Source organism: Triticum aestivum, chromosome 1B, assembly GCF_018294505.1.
Source record: "Triticum aestivum cultivar Chinese Spring chromosome 1B, IWGSC CS RefSeq v2.1, whole genome shotgun sequence".
NCBI lineage: Eukaryota > Viridiplantae > Streptophyta > Magnoliopsida > Poales > Poaceae > Triticum > Triticum aestivum.
The window spans coordinates 511,585,529-511,593,792 of NC_057795.1; positions in this window are offsets into that span (position 1 = coordinate 511,585,529).

Genomic DNA, 8,264 nt, shown 5'->3' on the forward strand with positions numbered 1-8,264 from the left:
CTTTCATAAATTTATAAAAATAATAATAAATGTGAAACTAAATAAAATAGAAAATAAAATAAAGAAGAAAGGAAAAGATCAAAAACAAAAAAACTAACTAACTAAAAAAAGAAAGAAAAGAAACTAAAAACCCCTGGGCCAACCGTGGTCCAGCTGGCCAGCCCAACCGGCCAGCCCACCCCCATTCCCTTACCCCCACCTACCGCAACCCTAACCCCCCATGCACCCACTTCCCCCCCCCCTCCTCCCCCTCCCACATCGCCCGCTCCTCTCCCCCCCCCCCCCGATATGGACCGAGATCAGGGGCAAGGACCCGACGCCCCCGATGCCGCCGCCACCTGGATCGCCACCTTGCCGGACACCATCGCCGGACTGCCTCCCTGCCTCCGACACATCGTCTCCGTCCTCCTCCTCGACCCCCCCCCCACTGCCTAGTGCCCTCCAAACCCCCCATGAGCCCCCCCCCCTCCTTCTCTGTTGCCTCCACCCGCACGCGCCTCCCCCCGCACCCTGCATCGGCCGTGTCCGTGGTCGTGCGCTGCGCGCGGACCCACTTGCCCGCGTGCGCCACTGCTACCCGCCTCGCACAGCCTTGTACCAGCACGCTATCGCGAGGGGATGGGCCCGTAGCTGCCCGCTGCTGCCATTGCCACCCGCCGCAGCACAGCTCGTGGCCGCTCCGGCTATTGCCCTGGACTGTGCTTCCCGCCCGCTTGCTCGCCTCTGCCACCTGTCGTCGTCCTCGCCCTGGTCGCGCCCTCTCTGGCGCCGCCTCCCGTTGTGCCCATGGCCGTCCGCCTTGCCTCGCTCCCATGCCCGCTGGCACGCACCACCGCTTTCTGCAGTGCTGCTGCTCGTTGCTGCCGTTCCCCGCCGCCGTGGCCTCGCCGCTGCCACACCGGCGCATGATAGGCTCCGTCGTATCTATAATTTTTGACTGTTCCATGCCAATATTATTCAACTTTCATATACTTTTGGCAACCTTTTATACTATTTTTGGGACTAACATATTGATCCAGTGCCCAGTGCCAGTTCTTGTTTGTTGCATGTTTTTTGTTTCGCAGAAAACCCATATCAAATGGAGTCCAAATGTAATAAAAACAGACGGAGATTTTTGGAATATATGTGAATTTTGGGAAGTTGAATCAACGCGAGACGATGCTCGAGGGTCCCACGAGGCAGGGGCGCACCCCAGGGGGCAGGCGCGCCCCTGACCCTCGTGGGCACTCCGTCAGGCGGTTGGTGCCCATCTTACGCTGCAAGAAAGCCAAAATCCGGACAGAAATCGTGTCCAAAGGGCAACCCAATCGGAGTTAAGGATCTCTGAGAATATAAAAAACGGTGAAAGGGCAGAATGAGGAACACGGAAATAGAGAGAGACAGAGAGACAGATCCAATCTCGGAGGGGCTCTCGCCCCTCCCACGCCATGGAGACCATGGACCAGAGGGGAAACCCTTCTCCCATCTAGGGAGAAGGTCAAGGAAGAAGAAGAAGAAGGGAGGCTCTCTCCCCCTTGCTTCCGGTGGTGCCGGAACACCGTAGGGGGGCATCATCATCACCGCGATCTGCACCAACACCTCTGTCATCTTCACCAACATCTCCATCACCTTCCCCCCTCTATATCCAGCGGTCCACTTGCCGCAACCCGCTGTACCCTCTACTTGAACATGGTGCTTTATGCTTCATATTGTTATCCAATGATGTGTTGCCATCCTATGATGTCTGAGTAGATTTTCGTTGTCCTATCGGTGATTGATGAATTGCTATGATTGGTTAAATTTGCTTGTGGTTATGTTGCTGTCCTATTGTGCCCTTCGTGTCGCGCAAGCGTGTGGGATTCCCACTATAAGGTGTTGCAATACGTTCATGATTCGCTTATAGTGGGTTGCTTGAGTGACAGAAGCATAAACCCGAGTAAGGCGGTTGTGGCGTATGGGATAAAGGGGACTTGATGCTTTAATGCTATGGTTGGGTTTTACCTTAATGATCTTTAGTAGATGCGGATGCTTGGTAGAGTTCCAATCATAAGGGCATATGATCCAAGAAGAGAAACTATTTTAGCTTATGCATCTCCCACATAAAACTTGCTATCGATCTAGTAAAGTAGTCAATTGCTTAGGAACGATTTCACAACTCCTACCACCACTTTTCCACACTCGCTATATTTACTTTATTGCTTCTTTATCTAAACAGCCCCTAGTTTATATTTGCGTGCTCTTTATTATCTTGCAAACCTATCCAACAACACCTACAAAGTCCTTCTAGCTTCATACTTGTTTTAGGTAAAGCGAACGTTAAGTGTGCGTAGAGTTGCATCGGCGGTCGATAGAACTTGAGGGAATATTTGTTCTACCTTTAGCTCCTCGTTGGGTTCGACGCTCTTACTTATCGAAAGAGGCTACAATTGATCCCCTATACTTGTGGGTTATCAAGATCTTTTTCTGGCGCCGTTGCCGGGGAGTCATAGCGTGGGGTGAATATTCTCGTGTGTGCTTGTTTGCTTTATCACTAAGTAATTTTTATTTGCTGTTCTTAGTTGTTTTCTATCTTTAGTTATGGGTAGGAAATGCAAAAAACCAAAAAACTAGTGGTACCTACTGAACCAATGGTTGAAGAACCACTCAAAATCTATCACACTCCTAAAGCTTTTTACTTGGATCATCTTCGATCCCTATGTGCTCGTGCAGAAACCACAACTAGCTTAGTTGAGGGAAAATCTTTAGATGAGCATGCTTGTTATGTGCGACACCGCATATCTGAAAAAGGGAAACTTTTACTAGATCAAATTCATCGTTTGCAATGCTATGCTTGGAATTTATGTGAAATATATGATTTTACTTGTTGTTCTGAAAACCCTAAGAAACACCTTCCCTATCAATGTGAATTTAGTGATAATGGAATCGTATCTTTGTATGCTAAGGGTGTTTATAATTACTATGATGTTCAACAAATTGAAGAATTTTTTGCTTTTAAGGGTGCTTATGAAATTGCTTCTTTGATTGAAAAGTATGATGCTACTCTCTACAAATCTGAAAATTTTGCCATACTTAAATATTGTTATGATAATTATGCTTCTAATGCCTATGTTAAACCATATATTGAGGACTCCTCCGCTGTCCAAGAAGAGATTAATATTTTGCAGGAGTCTATGGAAGAAGAAATTGATGAAACTGTGAGCTCATTGGATGAAAAAGATGATGAGGAGAGCGAAGAACAAAAGGAGGAAGAGCGGATTAGCTACTCGTGCCCACCTTCTAATGAGATTAACTCGTCAACTCATACATTGTTTAATTTCCCTTCATGCTTACCGAAGGATGAATGCTATGATGATTGTTATGATCCCGTTGATTCTTTTGAAATATCCCTTTTTGATGATGCTTGCTATGCTTGTGGCCAAGATGCCAATATGAATGATTCTTATGGAGATGAACTTGCTATAGTTCCTTATGTTAAACATGAAATTGTTGCTATTGCACCCACGCATGATAGTACTATTATCTTTTTGAATTCTCCAAACTACACTATATCGAAGAAGTTTGCTCTTATTAAGGATTATATTGATGGGTTGCATTTTACTACTACACATGATGATTTTGATAGATATAATATGCATGTGCTTGCTGCTCCTACTTGCAACTTTTATGAGAGAGGAACTATATATCCACCTCTCCATGTTTCCAATATGATAAAATTGCAAGAAACTGCTTATACTATGGATTGGCCTTTACTTGGTGTGCATGAATTGTTCTTTTATGACATGCCGATGCATAGGAAGAGAGTTAGACTTCATTGTTGCATGATATATGTTACTTTGTGCTCACTACTAAATTACAAATCATTGTTAATTAAAATTGGCTTTGATATACCTTGGGGTTCGGGTGGATCCATTACTTGAGCACTTTATGCCTAGCTTAATGGCTTTAAAGAAAGCGCTACTAGGGAGACAACCCGGAAGTTTTAGAGAGTCATTTATTTATGTTGAGTGATTTTATATAGTCTAAAAACAAAAAAATAAAGAGGGGAACCCAAAACTTTTCAAAAAGGAAAGTGGAAGTGAGAGAGACAAGCATTGTTGAAGTGGGAGAGCTCCTTGAACTTGTTCATGCTCATAGAAAGTTTGTGAATCTTAATTACAAAAACTTTTCATCAAAAATAATTATCCCCTTGTAAAATTCCATTGTATTATAAAATAATGTGCCAAGGTTTGCCTTTAGGATGTTTACAATGCTTCTTGGATTGTGAGGTGCAAGACAGTAACTTTGGCTGTAGTGCGTGATTTTACATTTTTTTTACTGGAACGTCAAACGGTTCTTATTCTTTTTGAAATGTCTTGCTTTACAAATTGTTTATTTTTCCTAATTTTGGTAGAATTATTTAGGTAATAGAAGTATGGTGAATGTTCAGATTACTACAGACTGTTCTGTTTTTGACAGATTCTGTTTTGATGCATAGTTTGCTTGTTTTGATGAAACTGTCAATTTCTATCAGTGGATTAAGCCATGGAAAAGTTATATTACAGTAGCCACAATGCAAAAACAAAATATGAATTGGTTTTCAACAGTACCTAGAGTAGTGATTTGCTTTATTATACTAATGTATCTTACCGAGTTTTCTGTTGAAGTTTTGTGTGGATGAAGTGTTTGATCGAGGAGGTCTCGATATGAGAAAAAGGAAGAGAGGCAAGAGCTCAAGCTTGGGGATGCCCAAGGCACCCCAAGTAAATATTCAAGGATAATCAAGCATCTAAGCTTGGGGATGCCCCGGAAGGCATCCCCTCTTTCTTCAACAAGTATCGATATGTTTTCGGATTCGTTTTGTTCATGCGATATGTGCAAATCTTGGAGCGTATTTTGCATTTAGTTTTCACTTTTATTTTATGCACCATGCTGGTATGAGATAGTCCATGGTTGATTTATAGAATGATAATTATACTTCACTTAAATCTTGAGTATGGCTTTATAGAATGCTTCATGTGCTTCACTTATATCATTTGAAGTTTGGATTGCCTGTTTCTCTTCACATAGAAAACCGCCATTTGTAGAATGCTCTTTTGCTTCACTTATATTTGTTAGAGCGTGGGCATATCTTTTGTAGAAAGAATTAAAAACTCTTGCTTCACTTATATCTATTTAGAGAGATGACAGGAATTGGTCATTCACATGGTTAGTCATAAAATCCTACATAAAACTTGTAGATCGCCGAATATGATATGTTTGATTCCTTGCAATAGGTTTGCGATATAAAGGTGGTGATATTAGAGTCGTGCTAATTGAGTAATTGTGAAATTGAGAAATACTTGTGTTGAGGTTTGCAAGTCCCGTAGCATGCACGTATGGTAACCGTTATGTGACAAATTTGAAGCATGGAGTGTTTCTTTGATTGTCTTCCTTATGAGTGGAGGTCGGGATCGCGCGATGGTTAACTCCTACCAACCATTCCCCTAGGAGCATGCTTAGTAGTACTTTGCTTCGAGGGCAAGTAAACTTGTGCAATAAGTATATGAGTTCTTTATGACTAATGTGAGTCCATGCATTATACGCACTTTCACCCTTCCATCATTTCTAGCCTCTTCGGTACCGTGCATTGCCCTTTCTCACCTCGAGAGTTGGTGCAAACTTCGCTGGTGCATCCAAACCCCATGATATGATATGCTCTATCACACATAAGCCTCCTTATATCTTCCTCAAAACAGCCACCATACCTACCTATCATGGCATTTCCATAGCCATTCTGAGATATATTGCCATGCAACTTTCATCATCATTATATACATGACTTGAGCATTCATTGTTATATTGCTTTGCATGATCATAAGATAGCTAGCATGATGTTTTCATGGCTTGTCCGTTTTTTGATGGCATTGCTATGCTAGATCATTACACACCCCGGTACACCGCCGGAGGCATTCACATAGAGTCATATCTTTGTTCTAGATATCGAGTTGTAATATTGAGTTGTAAGTAAATAAAAGTGTGATGATCATCATTATTAGAGCATTGCCCCAGTGAGGAAAGGATGATGGGGACTATGATTCCCCCAAAAGTCGGGATGAGACTCCGGACTCTATGAAAAATAAAAGAGGCCAAAGAAGCCCAAAAAAAAGGGGCCAAAGAAGCCCACCAAAAAATTAAAAGAAAGAAAGAAAAAAGAAAAAATGAGAGAAAAAGAGAGAAGGGGCAATGTTACTATCCTTTTACCACACTTGTGCTTCAGAGTAGCACCATGTTCTTCATATAGAGAGTCTCCTATATTGTCACTTCCATATACTAGTGGGAATTTTCATTATAGAACTTGGCTTGTATAATCCGATGATGGGCTTCCTCAAAATGCCCTAGGTCTTCGTGAGCAAGCAAGTTGGATGCACACCCACTTAGTTTCTTTTGTTGAGATTTCATATATTTATAGCTCTAGTGCATCCGTTGCATGACAATCCCTACTCACTCACATTGATATCTATTAATGGGCATCTCCCTAGCCCGTTGATATGCCTAGTTGATGTGAGACTATCTTATCCCTTCTTGTCTTCACAACCACCACCCTATTCCACATATAGTGCTATGTCCATGGATTGCGCTCATTTATTGTGTAAGAGTTGAAAAAGCTGAAGCGCGTTAAAAAGTATGAACCAATTGCTTGGCTGAAACCGGGGTTGTGCATGATGGGGGCATTTTGTGTGACGAAAATGAAGCATGGCCAAACTATATGATTTTGCAGGGATAAGATTTCTTTGGCTATGTTAGTTGATAAGACATAATTTCTTGGTTGGCATGCTTGAAGTATTATTGCTTTTATGTCAAATGATAGACTATTGCTTTGAATCACTCGTGTCTTAATATTCATGCCATGATTAGATTACATGATCAAGATTATGCTAGGTAGCATTCCACATCAAAAATTATCTTTTTTATCATTTACCTACTCGAGGACGAGCAGGAATTAAGCTTGGGGATGCTGATACGTCTCCATCGCATCTATAATTTTCGATTGTTCCATGCCAATATTATTCAACTTTCATATACTTTTGGCAACTTTTTATACTATTTTTGGGACTAACGTATTGATCCAGTGCCCAGTGCCAGTTCCTGTTTGTTGCATGTTTTTTGTTTCACAGAAAATCCATATCAAAAGGAGCCCAAACGGAATAAAAATGGACAGGGATTTTTTTTTGGAATATATGTGAATTTTGGGAAGTGGAATCAATGCAGGAAAGCCGATATCCGGATAGAAATCGTGTCCACTCTGTAAAGCGGTTGGTGCCCTTATTTCACCGCAAGAAAGCCAATATCCGGATAGAAATCGTGTCCAAAGGGCAACCCAATCAGAGTTACGGATCTCCGGGAATATAAAAACGGTGAAAGGGCAGAATCAGGAACGCAGAAACAGAGAGAGACAGAGAGACAGATCCAATCTCAGAGGGGCTCTCGCCCCTCCCACGGCATGGAGACCATGGACCAGTGGGGAAACCCTTCTCCCATCTAGGAAGAAGGTCAAGGAATAAGAAGAAGAAGGGAGGCTCCCTCCCCCTTGCTTTCGGTGGAGCCGGAACGCTGCCGGGGGCCATCATCATCACCGCAATCAACACCAACACCTTCGTCATCTTCACCAACATCTCCATCACCTTCCCCCCTCTATATTCAGCGGTCCACTCTCCCGCAACCCACTATACCCTCTACTTGAACATGGTGCTTTATGCTTCATATTATTATCCAATGATGTGTTGCCATCCTATGATGTCTAAGTAGATTTTTGTTGTCCTACCGGTGATTGATGAATTGCTATGATTGGTTTAATTTGCTTGTGGTTATGTTGTTGTCCTATTGTGCCCTCTGTGTCGCACAAGCGTGAGGGATTCCCACTGTAGGGTCTTGCAATACATTCATGATTCACTTATAGTGGGTTGCTTGAGTGACAGAAGCATAAACCCGAGTAAGGGGGTTGTGGCATATGGGATAAAGGGGACTTGATGCTTTAATGCTATGGTTGGGTTTTTACTTTAATGATCTTTAGTAGTTGCGGATGCTTGCTAGAGTTCCAATCATAAGTGCATATGATCCAAGAAGAGAAACTGTGTTAGCTTATGCCTCTCCCACATAAAACTTGCTATCGATCTAGTAAAGTAGTCCATTGCTCAGGGACAATTTCACAACTCCTACCACCACTTTTCCACACTCGTTATATTTACGTTATTGCTTCTTTATCTAAACAGCCCCTAGTTTATATTTACGTGCTCTTTATTATCTTGCAAACCTATCCAACAACACCT